Source organism: Theropithecus gelada, chromosome 17 (genome assembly GCF_003255815.1).
Source record: "Theropithecus gelada isolate Dixy chromosome 17, Tgel_1.0, whole genome shotgun sequence".
In the NCBI taxonomy this organism is placed as follows: Eukaryota; Metazoa; Chordata; class Mammalia; order Primates; family Cercopithecidae; genus Theropithecus; species Theropithecus gelada.
This window is the reverse complement of record NC_037685.1, coordinates 27,470,483-27,485,599: the sequence shown is the minus strand read 5'-3', so window position 1 is coordinate 27,485,599 and position 15,117 is coordinate 27,470,483.

Below are 15,117 nucleotides of genomic sequence, written 5' to 3'. Positions count from 1 at the left end.
ATTTTAATAGAAAACATTCCAAACCTTGAAAAATGCAAACATCCAAGTACAGGAATGTCAAAATTTACAATTAGATTCCATCCAAATGAGACCACTGCATGATACGTTAGAATCAAACATATTTGATAAGGTTTGGCTGTGTCTCCACTGAAATCTCAACTTGAATTGTATCTCCAAGAATTTCCACGTGTTGTGGGAAGGACACAAGGGGAGGTAATTGAATTATTGGGGCCTGTCTTTCCCGTGCTATTCTTGTGGTAGTGAATGAGCATCACGAGATCTGGTGGGTTTATCAGGGGTTTCCACTTTTGCTGCTTTCTCTTTTTCTCTTGCTGCCACCATGTAAGAAGTGTCTTTGGCCTCCCGCCGTGATTCTGAGGCCTCTCCAGCCGTGTGAAACTGTAAGTCCAATTAAACCCCTTTTTCTTTCCGGTCTCAGGTATGTCTTTATCAGCAGCATGAAAACAGAACTAATACAGTAAATTTGTACCAGTGGAGTGGGGTGCTGAAAAAAGTGACTTTGGAACTATGTAAAAGGCAGAGGTTGGAATAGTTTGGAGGGGTCAGAAGAAGACAGAAATGCGGGAAAGTTTGGAACTTCCTAGAGACTTGAATGACTTTAGCCAAAAGCCTTGATAGCAAGCAACATGGACAATAAAATCCAGGCTGAGGTGGTTTCAGATGGAGATGAGGAACTTCTTGGGAACTGGAGCAAAGTTGACTCCTGTTATATTTTAGCAAAGACACTGGTGGCATTTTGCCCCTGCTATGGTGATTTGTGAACTTGAGAGAGATAATTTAACATGTGGTGGAATAAATTTCTAAGCATCAAAGCATTCTAGAAGTGACTTGGGTGCTGTTAAATTCGATTTTATAAAGGAAGCAGAGCATAAAAATTTGGAAAATGTGCAGCCTGACTAATTAGAAAAGAAAAGCCCATTTTCTGGGGGAGAAATTAAAGCTGGCTGTAGAAATTTGCATAAGAAGCAGAGCCTAATGTTAATTCCCAAGACAATGGGGAAAATGTCTCCAGGCCATGTCAGAGACCTTTATGGCAGGCCCAGAAGCCCAGGAGGAAAAAGTGGTTTCCTGGGCCAGGCCCAGGGTCCTTGTGTTGTGTGCAGCCTAAGGACTTGATGCTCTGTGTCCCAGTCACTTCAACCATTGGCTGAAAGAGGGCAACGACAGCTCGGGCTGTGGCTTCAGAGGGTGGAAGCCCCAAGCCTTGGCAGTTTCCAGGTGGTATTGAGCCTGTGGGTGCATGGAACTCAAAAATGGAGATTTAGGAACCTTTGCCTAGATATGATGTGTGGAAATGCCTGGATGCCCAGGCAAAAGTTTGCAGGTGTGGGACCTTCATCGAGAACCTCTGCTAGAGCAGTATGGAACAGAGTCCCTAGGCAATGGGGCATTGCCTAGTGGGGCCATGAGAGGAGGGCCACCATCCTTCAGACACCAGAATCCATCCTTCAGACACCAGAATGGTAGATCCACCAACAGCTTGCACCGTGTGCCTGGAAAAGCCACAGACACTCAACACCAGCCTGTGAAAGCATTTGGGAGGGAGGCTGTAGCCTGCAAAACCATAGAGACAAAGATGTCCAAGACCATGGGAACTCATGTCTTGCATCAGTGTGACCAGGATGTGAGACCTGGATTCAAAGGAGGTCATTTTGGAGCTTGGAAATTTGACTTGCCCAGTGGATTTTGGACTTGCATGGGCCCTGTGACCCTTTTGTTTTGGCTAGTTTATCCCATTTGAAATGGCTATATTTACCCAATACCGTACCTTCACTGTATCTAGGAAGTAATTAGCTGGCTTTTGATTTTGTAGGCTCATAGGCAGAAGGGACTTGCCTTGTCTCAGATGAGACTTGGCTGTGGACTTTTGAGTTAATGTTGAAATGATTTAAGACTTTGGGAGACTATCAGGAAGACATGATTAGTTTCGAAAGGTGAGGACATAAGATTTGGAGGGGTTGGGGCAAAATGATACAGTCTGTCCCCACTGAAATTTCAACTTGAATCATATCTTCCAGAATTCTCATGTGTTGTGGGAGGGACTCAGGAGAAGGTAATTGAATCATGGGAGCCGGTCTTTCCTGTGCTGTTCTCGTGATAGTAAGTCTCGCTTCTCAGTGGTTTCTACTTTTGCTGCTTCCTCTTTTTCTCTTGCTGCCACCATATAAGACATGCCTTTCACCTCCTACCATCATATTGAGGCCTCCCCAGCCATGTGCAATTCTAAGTCCAGTTAAACCTCTTTTTCTTCCTAGTCTTGAGTATGTCTTTATCAGCTGCATGCAAATGGACTAATACAATATTATAATCAAAAGAGATAGAGAGGAGGAGCTTGAAAGCAGCAAGAGAAAAGAAGTAAATAACATAAGGCATTGTAATAGAGCTAGCTGTAGATTTCTGAGCAGATACCTTACAGGACAAGAGTGATTAGGATGATATGTTTAAAGAACTGAAGGACAGGAAACTGCCAATGAAGAATACTGTATCCAGCAAAGGTATCCTTCAGAAATACAGGTGAGATAGTTTCCTAGACAGACAAAAGCTGCAGAGTTCATTAACACTAGACCTGTCTTACCTGTCTTACAATAAACACTCAAGGGAATTTTTCAAACTAAAATAAGATTAGTGAGTAAATCAAAAACATCTGAAAGCATAAAACTATTAAACTTGTAGAAGTAGGCAGCCAAATTTAGAATAATACCGTAATGGTCATGGGTGAATAACCTATGTCTTTCACATGCAGGTCAAAAGACCAAACTATCAAAAACAATAGCTATAGTAATTTGTTGAAATATGTAAATTGTAAGTCAAACATTTTAAATGTGTGTTGGGGTAATTAAGTACAATTATAGTGTGTTTGTGCACACATGCGCATGTGCTCAAAGTTATCAGCTTGAAAATACCTGTTATAAATGTTTTTGTAAGCCTCATGGTAACTATCAAGCAAAAGCCTACAGCAAATACACTGAAAATAAAAGGGGAAAAAAAATCATATCGTTAGAGAAAACCACTCGGCCACCAAGGAGGACAGCTAGAAAGAAAGAAAAAAAGGAATTTATAAAATGCCTAGAAAACAACAGAATGAAAGTAGTAATTAGCTTGAATGCAAACCATTAGATTACCTAATGGCTACATGGATTGAAGAAAAAAAACACACACACAGCTTAAGACCAACTATGTGCTTCCTACAAGAGACTGACTGTACCTGTAAGTACATACATAGACTGAAAGTGAAGGCATTAAAAACATGTATCCCATGCAAGTAAAGAAACAGAAGAAAGCAGCAATAGCTGAAAAGAGAATAGCTGTATCTATACTTATATCAGGTAAAATGGACTTTATTTCAAACTGCAAAAAGAAAAATAGAAGGCCATTATATAATAAAAGAGGTCAAATCAGCATGAGGATTCAACAATTTTAAATATGCACTCAATATTGGAGGCCCTAAATATATCAAGCAAATATTAATAGATCTAAAGGGAGAGAGAGACTGCAATATAATAGAATCTTTAACACTCCTTTTACAGCAATAGATTATCCTGACAAGAAAACAATAGGAAAACATCAGCTTTAATCTGTACTCTAGATCAAAGGGACCTAACAGAACATTCCATCCAATAGTTGCAAAATATACATCCTTCTTAACTGCACATGAAACATTATCCAGGATATATAATGTTAGATCACAAAAGAAATCTCAACAAATTTAACAAAATTGAAGTCATATCAAGTACGTTTTTGGACCACAAAGTTACAGAACTAGAAATCAGTAGTAGGAGAAACTTCAAAAATGAACAAATACATGGAAAAAATAACAGCATCCTTCCAAATAACCAATGGATCAATGAATAAATTAAAAACTAAAATATTTGCTGAGAAAAATGAAAATGGAAACATCTTCCATCAGTAGAACGAAAGCAGTTCTATGAGGGAAGTATACAGCATAAAAATCTACATCAAAAAAGAAGCTTGCAAATAAACAACCTAACATTGCAAAAGATATGCCAAAGATATGTTCATACTCTCATGTTTGTTCTGGCATCATTCACTATAGCCAAGATGTGGAATCAACTTAAGTTTCCATCAATGGATGAAAGAAGAAATAAAATATCATGTATATGTATGCAGTATAATATTCAGCCACAAAAGAGAAGGAAATTCTGTGGTTTGCAACAACATAGAAGAATATGTACCACATTATGTTAAGTAAGCCAGGAACAGAAATACAAATACTGTACAATCTCACTCATACGTGGGATTTATAGGAATTGATCTCATAGAAGTGAACCATAGGCTGATGGTTAGGAGCAGCTAGGATGGTTGGAGACTAGGGAGTTGGAAAAATGTTGGTCAAAGCATGGAAAATTTCAGCTACACAGGAAAAATAAGATCAAAAGTTCTATTGAACAACATGGCAACTACAGTTAATAATGTATTCTTAAAACAATGCTAAGAGAATGGCTATAAAGTGTTCTCACTACAAAAATATAACTGAGTTATTAAATATATTTAGTCATTTTATATGGTATGTATATAGTTAATTTTTGAACAACATGGGTTTGAACTGTGTGGGTCCACTTACATTCAGATTTTCTTCCACTTCTTTGATCCCTGAGACACCCAAGACCAATGCCTCCCCATCTCCTCAGCCTATTGAATGTGAAGATAATGAGAATGAAGACCCTTGTAATAATCTATTTGTAATTAATAAGCAGTAAATAAAATTTCTCTTCCTTTTGATTTTCTTAACATTTTCTTTTCTCTAGCTTATTTCATGATAAGCGTACTTTAACAAAGGTACAAAATATGTGTTAATCAACTGTTATGAGTAGGGCTTCCAGTTAACAGTTGACTATTAAGTTTTGGGGCAGACCAAGTTATATGTGAGTTTTTGTTTGTGTGGGGTTTAGTGCTTCTAACCCGCATGTTGTTCAATAGTCCGTTGTACTTGAAGACATCATTTTGGACCTGGCAAATATATACACATTTATCAATTAGACGTTTAAGCACATTTTTTAAAAAGTAAAATAGTTTCACATGAATGTTCAGAATAAGATAGAATTATTGAAAAATGAAGTAATCATAAGTTGGTTGCAATAACTTAGAGAAATTTTGAGGACAATAACAGTGCCAGTGGGATGGACAGACAAGGTAGTTTGAAAAGCTGCTCGGGACATCAAAGTTCATGTGTCTTCTTCCCATGAAGGTAACAATTTTAATAAATGCTAGATTTAACTTTGAAACTTGTATTTCTAATGCAAAAGAAGTATATGTTTTTAATATTCAATAGCATATGTTGTACACAGTATTTTTAGGTGTGCTTTAAAAAGTTCACTTTACAATAAACTATAGCAGTTCAGGTTAGAAATGCCACTATTTCACTTCTACATAGTTAAGTTGAATATGACATTTTAAGTCAATTATTTATTGAATAAACATGTAGGTTTAGGATTTTTTATAGTTTCATAGTAATTTATGACCTAACAGATATATTTAGTTCCAATGCAAAGTTTTCTTTCATTTACTTTTTATTTTAAGAATAAATATAATATCCTGTAACACTTAAAGTCCTGATTACTCAGATCAGTATTCTGGAATTTTTATATAATCAGTATCGCATATATAATTAAAGATGTTGATAGTCTCTGAGAATAAATGTCCACTATGTGAGGAAACTTTTATTGATAAGTTAATATACAAGAGACTCTTCAGCCTATGCACTGCTATGGCTTCAGAAAGCCAGAGAGTTAACAGCAATCTAACAGAAATATAGGAATAACAATTGCAAAGGCTAGTCTCATTGTAGATAGCCAATTAGTCAAATGAATATGGTCTTAAAAATTAGTAGTTTGGATACTATTCAGGTAATTATTGGCCTCCAGAGTTCCAAACTAAGTAGAAGATAAAATCAAGTTATCCTAGGCAGCAGTTCAATTTTGAAAATTGGAAGAACATGCCAAGGCAGAAATCCAATGCTATAAATGGATTCAGTCTTGGGAGGGGCACATTATGAAGTATTACAGCTGGGCATGACATGAGTTTTTGTTCATCCATCTGATTAATCAAATCATGGTTCTCATTAAAAGCAAAGGAGATGCCAAGGACTGGCTTCTGTTTTCCTGATCTAATATGAGAACCCTTAGCCGGTCTGTACTTCTGGTTGTAAGGCAGAAAGAGAGTCTGTTGATATATGCACAGTTCCTGGTAGGACTGATTTATAAAATAGAAACAAAGCTGGACCAACAGATGGTACTCTGCAGAAGATACTGCCACGAAGATAAAAGACAAAGGTAAAACAAAATAGGGTTACCTGATAATGACAAAAAAGTAAAGAATTACTGAAGACATAACAATTACAGGACTAGATTTAACCAATGATATTCAGTTATTTAGAGAAAAGGAATACTCAATTTATTATACATGTATAAATGGCAAAAGCAGTGAATATAGTAGTAAGTTGCAGAAACTCAGAAAATAAGATGTGGTACCAGAAAATGTTAAGACATTAAAACTGAAATCAATTCAGTTAGAAAGGCAAATCATCATCACAATTGTACCATGATGTATAAGTAACCTTAAAAACAAAAAGAGAAAATGTGACATTTACACTCTTTAATAAAGAGCTACTGTAAGTCTGAAAACAAAATAATTGAAATGTATGCTTTCAAAAATACACCGTTTGAATTTATTAATATAACAGTAAAAGTGGGTGTCTTTATGGCTGTTTCAACATGTTGCTAAATTGAGATAAACATCCAAAAGCAATGACAAAGCAATTTAATTCTTTACAACATTCTTTCAAAAAGTGCTAAGAGATGCTGCAATTCATAATACCTTGGAGAAATTTCTACAAGTACTTGCCACCCAATTATCTCTCCAAAGCCTGAAGCATGGATACTGTATATATCCACAAATTCCTTGCTGAAATCTTCCCTGAACACTTCCCCAAATTCAGCCCAAATACCTGACTTTTAAGTGGCACTTCCAATTCTACTTTGTGTATAGTCTTCTACCAGAAACAATGTTCTAAATTTTCCAATGTGAAGTAGAAAAAACAATTTGAGTTCCATTCAATTATCCCGTTCAAACTTTACCCTGATATAAACAAAAAGGTCCAGTATAACAGCATTATATGGTTTGGCTCTGTGTCCCCACCCAAATCTTACCTTGAATTGTTACAATTCCCACATGTCAAGGGCAGGATCAGATGGAGATAATTAAACCATGGGCGCTTGACTTCCCCATGCTGTTCTCATTATAGTGAGTTCTCATGAATTCTGATTGTTTAATGAAGGGGCTTCTCTTCCTGGGCACTCATTCTCCCCATTGAGATGAAGTAGTATGTCTAGAGTGGCTAATCTTTAGCATTCCCATCCCCCTAAGCGTTTTTATCCTTTCCTCTACATAAAACCAAGGGGGACTGGGCATTTCCAGCTCTCTCACAGTGGACCATCTTTTGATCCATGTTTCAGCTAACCAAGCAAATAAACTATTAGAACCTTTTTTAACTCCTTGAACTGCAACATTAAATGCAGAATCCCTGCTTATTACTCCCATATCAGAAAGCTCAGCCTGACCCAAGTTTGTTTCTTCCACCATTATCCCACACCCTTCATAGCCATTCCCATGGCTGTTTTCCAGATTTCTGCTTATATAAATTAGAAAACTCAAGCAGGTCTTTTGGACTGTAGCACACCTCCCCATGGACCACATTCTGAATCTCACTTCTAGGGGCCTGCCAGGAATTTAGCTATAGGTCCTAGAAGCAAACAGCGGTTTTGGGGGTGGGTCCTGAGGGAGAATCAGCAAACTGTCTCAGGTAGTGCATGATTAATCTCTTCAGACCAACGTGGAAAGATTGATGGCAGTGTGGGTGGGAAAGGTGATGTTGCCACCACTGGGCGTGGGGAGTCTGTTTCTTCTGGCAAAAAAGGCTCTTCAGAATTTAAGACTTCCGTGCCCTCAGCCTCATCAGGATCCTTCCACATGTTCGCATTCTAAGTGGCATGGTCCAGATCTTTTTCCAATCAGTGCCTTCCCTTTAACAGTAGACACCTGGTAAGGATGTGTGTGCACCTTTCACTGCATGATAAGAGCTTACGTCTGATTTTCCACAATTTTAGCCCTTTATGTACACGAAATAAGACTCTCAGAGCCATCTTAGAAAATTTGAAACTCAGTGTTTTTGGAGCTGTGAGTTAGAATCCCTGAACTCATCATTTTCTTCCATCACTTTGTCTAGCGAACTTAGGAACAACCAGTCAACTTCATTATATTCCTTGGTTCTCCACATGTAGTGGAAGGTATTAGGTATAGAGTCACTAAACTCGTTGCCTCTCACAAGCTGTGAATCAGGAGTTACTTTTTTTTTTTTTTTTTTGGAGACAGAGTCTCACTCTATTGCCCAGGCTGGAGTGCAATGGTGTGATCTCGGCTCACTGCAACCTCCACCTCCCGGGTTCAAACGATTCTCCTGCCTCAGCGTCCCAAGTAGCTGGGATTAGAGGCAGCTGCCGCCACACCCAGATAATTTTTATATTTTCAGCAGAGAGGGGGTTTCACCATGTTGGCCAGGCTGGTCTCGAACTTCTGACCTCATCATCCACTTGCCTCGACCTCCCAAAGTGCTGGGATTACATGCGTGACTCATCATGCCCGGCCCTAACGCATTTATTTCTCATAACTCTCTAAATAGTTCACACCAGGGACTATCAGTGTTCTGCATACTATTAGAAGTAGACTCCTTGGCATTTTGGGTTCTAATCAGATTAAGCAGTCAACTCCAGAAACCCTAAAACTAAACAAAGACATCTATTAAAATTTGGTTCTATGTTTGCTCCTGATAAAAAAATCTGTATTAGGGTGCTCTAGAGGGACAAAGCTAATAGAATAGATGTATATGTGAAGGAGAGTTTATTAAGGAGTATTAACTCACTGGGTTACAAGGGTGAAATCCCACAATAGGCCACCTGCAAGCTTAGGAGCAAGTAAAGCAGTCCAAGTCCCATATTCTCAAAAGTAGGAAACCTGACAGCGCAGTCCTCAGTCTGTGTCCAAAGACCCACGAGCTCCTGGCAACCACTGGTGTAAGTCCAAGAGTTCAAAAGCTGAAGAACTTGAAGTCTGATGTTTGAGGGAAGGAAGCATACAACACAGGAGAAAGATGAAGGCTGTGGAAGGCTCAGCAAGTCTGCTCTTTTTAGCTGCTTCTGCCTGCTTTACTCTAGCTGTGCTGACAGCTAATTAGGTGGTGCCTCCCCCAGACTGAGGGTCAGTCTGGCTCTCCCAGTCAACTCAAACCTTGATTTCTTTTGGCCACACACTCAGAGACACACCCAGAAACAATACTGTGTGTCCTTCGATCCTGTCAGGTTGGCACTCAATATTACCCATGACAGGTGCCTTCCACTATGATTGTAAGTTTCCTGAGGGCGCCCCGGCCACGTGGAACTGTGAGTGAATTAAACCTCTTTACTTTGTAAATTATCTAGTCTCAAGTATTTCTTCATCGCACCATGAGAACGGACTAATACACCACACATTCATTTATCTTATTGCTTGCTTTACAAGCAGATACATCTCCTGAAAATTACTCAAATTTATTTCCCATTGCTTAGTTTGTAATCACACTGACACCCAAACTACCTCCATATAAGTGTATATAAATTTGAAGTAGAAACTACATTCTCAAAGGAATATGTCTGCATGTGTTTATTATACTCAACTCACCCTCAAATATCTTACTGTACATATGTGTGCTATCTTGGAAAGACGTTGTATGTAGCTGATCTTTAAAACTACCCTTCATTTGTGATGCTCTTCCAGCCTTGGAATCTTTTAAAGCATTTGAGCTTGTATGTGTGTGAGGATGAATGTAAAAATGCAGTCTTAAATAAACTATTTAAAAATCAAACAAATGGAAGTTACAAAAGCTCAATAGATTCTCGTTTCTTGTAGATTTTAAAGAAATTCACTACAGATTTTTCAGCAGTTCCAACAGATAGCATTCTGACATTGCCAGCTGTGAGGATTGTATTTCAGATAAACAACCTTGGTCCCATTGTAGTCAGTCATATTACAGCTGCAGAGTGAAGAATTTTAGATTTAATTTTCTTCCAAGAGAGAAGGTCATAAACACTGAATGAATTAGTAATGAAGGCATTTTTTTGCATTTCATTTTTATTTCAATATAGAAAAATGTCATATTTCAAATCTTTCTGTGTACTCAGTGGTCATAGTGAGTCTTACTGCAACATTATAAAGAGTGATGCAAAAAGTACATTCTGGATTCTAGAGCATTTTTGTTTTAAGCTAGAAAGCAGTGACCTCAACGAAATCATTACAGAATTTTTAAGCAACTTAATATAAAATAGCAGAATACAGTTGACAATCAAATATAAATGATCAGAGTACATTTCAAATGGTAAGAATGAGAATTGTCCCTGATATTGAATGTATTAATACATATTTATAAGCAGTGCTTTTCTTTTTATTTGGTCTCCTTTTTTAAACTAAGGTACAGCTACATACAAAAAATGCATAAATCTAAATTGTGTGAGTCATTGGGTTGTGACCAATCTATTTACCCATGTAATTAATACCTCAATCAGATTTTAGAGCACTCTCAAACTTTCCCTCAAGCACCTTTCAAGTCTCTCTTCCCCTTACACAGAGGCAACCATTTTTCTGATTTCCATAGATCGGTTTGCAAGTTCCAGAACTTCATATCATTAGGATGACACAGGATATGTTCCTTTTGGCCATTTCTCTATTGATGTGGGTTTGCTTTTCTTTTTTTCAGACTCGGAAGATATCTTAGAACATTTATATTAAACATCACATTTCTAATATGAATTTTTATAGCAGTTTCAGCTTCATCCCATCAAATTTGCTATGTTGTGTTTTCATTAGTGTGTAGATAACAATGGAAATGTTATTTCCATTGGCCAGTAGGTTATTTAGAAGTATATTGGCAACTTTTCAATTAATTTGGGATTACCTAAATGTTTTTTATTAGCGATCTTTGATTTAATTACATTGTAATCAGACAGCATATTTAGTAACATTTCAATATTTGAAATATATTGTGGCTCATTGTGTTGTGGACTAGCATGCAGTTTATATTGAAGAAGATTCATTGACTGTTTAAACCACATTTTGATATGTTTATTAGGACACTCTCAAAGTTTATAGTATCTTAATTTACAATGTATTAAATATGTATTTTTACTATTTTATCTTATATATTTAGTACCAATGGAAATAAATATCTTTAATATTATTGTAAACAAAGTTTTTTAAAGGCCATGAAGTAATTGAAATTGTTCTCCTTGATCCTTACAATTGATTTGCATAGTTTCAACTTGCACATTTTTACGGTGAGGATGAATTACAGTTCACAAAATTATTCACTAGAATTTTGTGGCCAAATTGAGGTTTAAATTTCACATGGCTAATAAGTCTGCCTTATTATAAAGCCACACAGTATACTATGACTCCCATATAACCCCCTTTTAGACATGTACTCTGATTCACAAAACATATAAGATGGTGCGGAAGATGTCTCACAAATTTCCATCCTAAAAAATAATCCAAATGACTACTCATTAATGTACAGTGTTCTGTTAGCATAGCATGATACTCCTAAAATTTTTAACACAAAATACAAAACAGTATTTTTAGATTGTGATTAGTAACTCGTAGTGGTAGAATATGTATCAAGAAAAAAAATTGTATGTGAACAACTTATAACCTATAAGAGTGACTTGTTTAATAGATTATTGTTTCAAATTGCATACATTTACAGAAAAGTGTTTCCTTTTATTAGTTTATAAATAAATTTATAAATTTATTATTTTTATTCTTAGATAGGGCCTCACTCGGTCACTCAGGCTGGAGTGCAGTGGTATGATTTCAGCTCACTGCAACTCTGTCCTCCCGACTCCCCCACCCACACACGGGGTCAAGCAATCCTGCCACCTCAGCTTTCATTGTTTTTAAATAATGCTAAGAATCTTATGGTATAATAATAGACATGCTACACTACTTACTGTAATCCATTATATACAGAAAAAAAGATGAATAAATTGTTTAACGGTAGCATTAAGTGCATATATAAATCTAAGTCTGTGACATCTGAAAATTGAACTACTATTAGTCAAACTTTTTACCTTTACCTATCAAATACAGGTCAACAGCTGTATAAGTTTGATAAAAAGATTTTCACATATTGCATTCCATATCATTGTACAACTTGGTAAGGTAACAAAAGTCGTATTTTGTGTAAAGCAAAAAATCTAAATACTGTATGCCACCAGTTTGTGTAGTTTGACTTTATATTCTTTTCAAAATCATTTCGGTAAGCATATCTATTCATTCAAAAGTGTATGTTAAGATGCATAATTTTTATACTCTTGCTGCAATACAAATATGTCATACTACAAAAGGGGTAATTTAGCATATATATAAGAAAATCAGATTTTTAAATAGAGAATAATTACTTTTAACAGCCATTAAATTTACTCAAAATAGTGACTAATTTCTACATGATATGACTCTGCAGCAATCCAGCAGTTGAAATTTGCAGAATTTTCAATCTAGTTAGTTACATATAAATGGTAAGTTAATGCTTATTCAAAGAACATGAAAGAAAATGCTAACAATGACTAGATTGATAGATTTATTAAGTCTCCCTCACTAGTGTGGGCACTGTGCCCAGGTAGGGTATTTTCTGGAAATACGGCATGATCCTGTAGCTTCAGATTCAAACCACCTGTCTTCTTCATTGATTGAAAAGAAAAAATCTGTTTACCTAAAAAATCAAACAAATCTGGCCCTTATTGGCCTGATTGCTTCATGTGCTTATCCATGTGAACAGCAGCATGTAATGCACTAACTGGTTAGTTTAAAGCATACAGCCCATGCAATCTGAAGCATATGGTTGATTGTGAGATAAGTATAAAGTGAAGAATTATGCCCAATTTCCCAGGACAATTATAGTATTCACCTGATGTCTCAGCATAATCATACTAACTCATTCTCCAGAGTCATTCAATTTAAAAAATAAATTACATGGCCACTTCAGTAAGGAGTGATTTGACAAAAATCAAGATAATGGCATTGTGTGCTAGAGGAAGTACAAATAACTTTTGGGCTTAAAAATCAATATCCATTACACTAGGCAGGAAAAGTATTCTTAGCAAATCACAGAAAATTATTTACATCTGTGTATATCTCGAGTAAAATTAAAAAAGGAAGATAGAAGGAAAGGAAGATGAAAGAAAGACTGGAAAGAATTGGGCAAAGTTCACTTGACTAAGAAAGGAACTGCAGTAAAGGATCATAATAGCGATATTCCTTGTTCAGTATGTATTCGGTATTATAAATATTTAAGTTTAGTCTCTGTTAAAAATAACATTTTGAGGGGCACAATGCTACAACAATTTTTGTCCCCCCCTTTTTTTATCCAGCAGCAGAGTAATATGGAAAATTGCCAATAGAAGAACAAAGATATTTGATCTGATCAAACTCAAAGGAAATCTAACAATTTGTTGTATTAATGACATTTATCATTATTTCTAATTCTATATTATGTTTTAAATTCTTATTTTTTATGAAGCTCTTATTTAAATTTATTATACTATACATACTACATTGAGTCATAAATTTTCTTTGTAAGTGCCAAAATCAGAGTTTAGACCCACTCATCGTCAATGTACACTTCCAGACACTGAGCAGGATACTTTGTATTAAATTATTCTTAAAATCAAAAACCCACTGGGATTTTATTGATTCAAACTGATATCAAAAAAAAATCAATTTACAAGTAAATATCAAATTAATCAACTGTTTAGTATAAAATAGTTTAAAAAAATTATAATTACATAAATATTTTCAGTTGAGGTTTAAAGATAGTTGACAAGAATGGTAGCATGGTAATTCTTCAAAAAAGCTTACATCCATTCAGGAATATTTGCTGTAAAGCTACAAGAAACAAATTTTTGTCCTACTTAAAAGCACTACAAACATCACCGTAGAAATTTAGTTTTTGTAAAATAACTGTCAGCTCTGCAGTCGTGAAGGAGTTCCCTGAATGACAAGTCTAAAGACAAAGGTAATAATTTGAAAAGAGAGTGAAACTTTAATTTTACCTGCCAGGGTCCCACCTAGGCGTTGTCATTTTCAATAACTGCGGTTCCTCCATAAAGCCAGTTTCAAGTGGTACCCTAGTTCTATTCTTTCTTGATTTTTCCAGTGGCCTTCATTTGTTACTTCAATTCAAAAACATTTCTCAAGCATTTTGGGACCATCAATCCAGTGATCCTACTCTTAATCATGCCACATTCTGCTCATTTGCCTTTGGATCAGCTGTCTATCGCCACATAATAAATTACTCCCAAAATCAGGGGCTTAAAACATCCCACATTTATTGTCTACATTTTTAATTAGAGAACAAAACCAGGCATAAAATCTATGTGGGTCTTCTGCTTAAGGTCTCTTACAAGGCTGCAATCAAGATGGCAGTCAGGGCTGTGATACAATCCAAAGGCTTGACTGAAAAAGGATTCACCTTCAGACTCATTCAAAGAAATATTTGCAGATATAAGTTCTGCAAATTGTGCAGGAAATGAGGGCTTCAATTTCTCTCTATGTTGACTAGAGGATTCCCTCAGTTATTTGTGACATAGAACACTCCAACATGGCAGTTTGCTTCAACAAAACGTGCTATCCAAGAAGACAGTATCTAGAGAATACCAGCAAATTGAAGTCTCAACTTTTATTACCTAGTTACAGAAGGGTCATCTCATCACTTTGCTTATGTTCTACTCATTAGAATAATATACTAGGTTCATTTCACAGTGTAGGACAGGAGATTATACAAGTGTATGAATACCACTAGGCAAAGATTGTTGTGAGTTTTCGTTAGCTACCTGTAAAAGTCCTCATGGCACTCCAAACACAATTTACCAGTGAATCATCATTATACCATTGCATACTTTCCTATCTAAATCTAATCATCTACCTACTCTTTTACTGTACCCCTAGTGATTGACTAAATATGAATGGAGAAATATGGTCTAAAGTAAGTTTAAATCC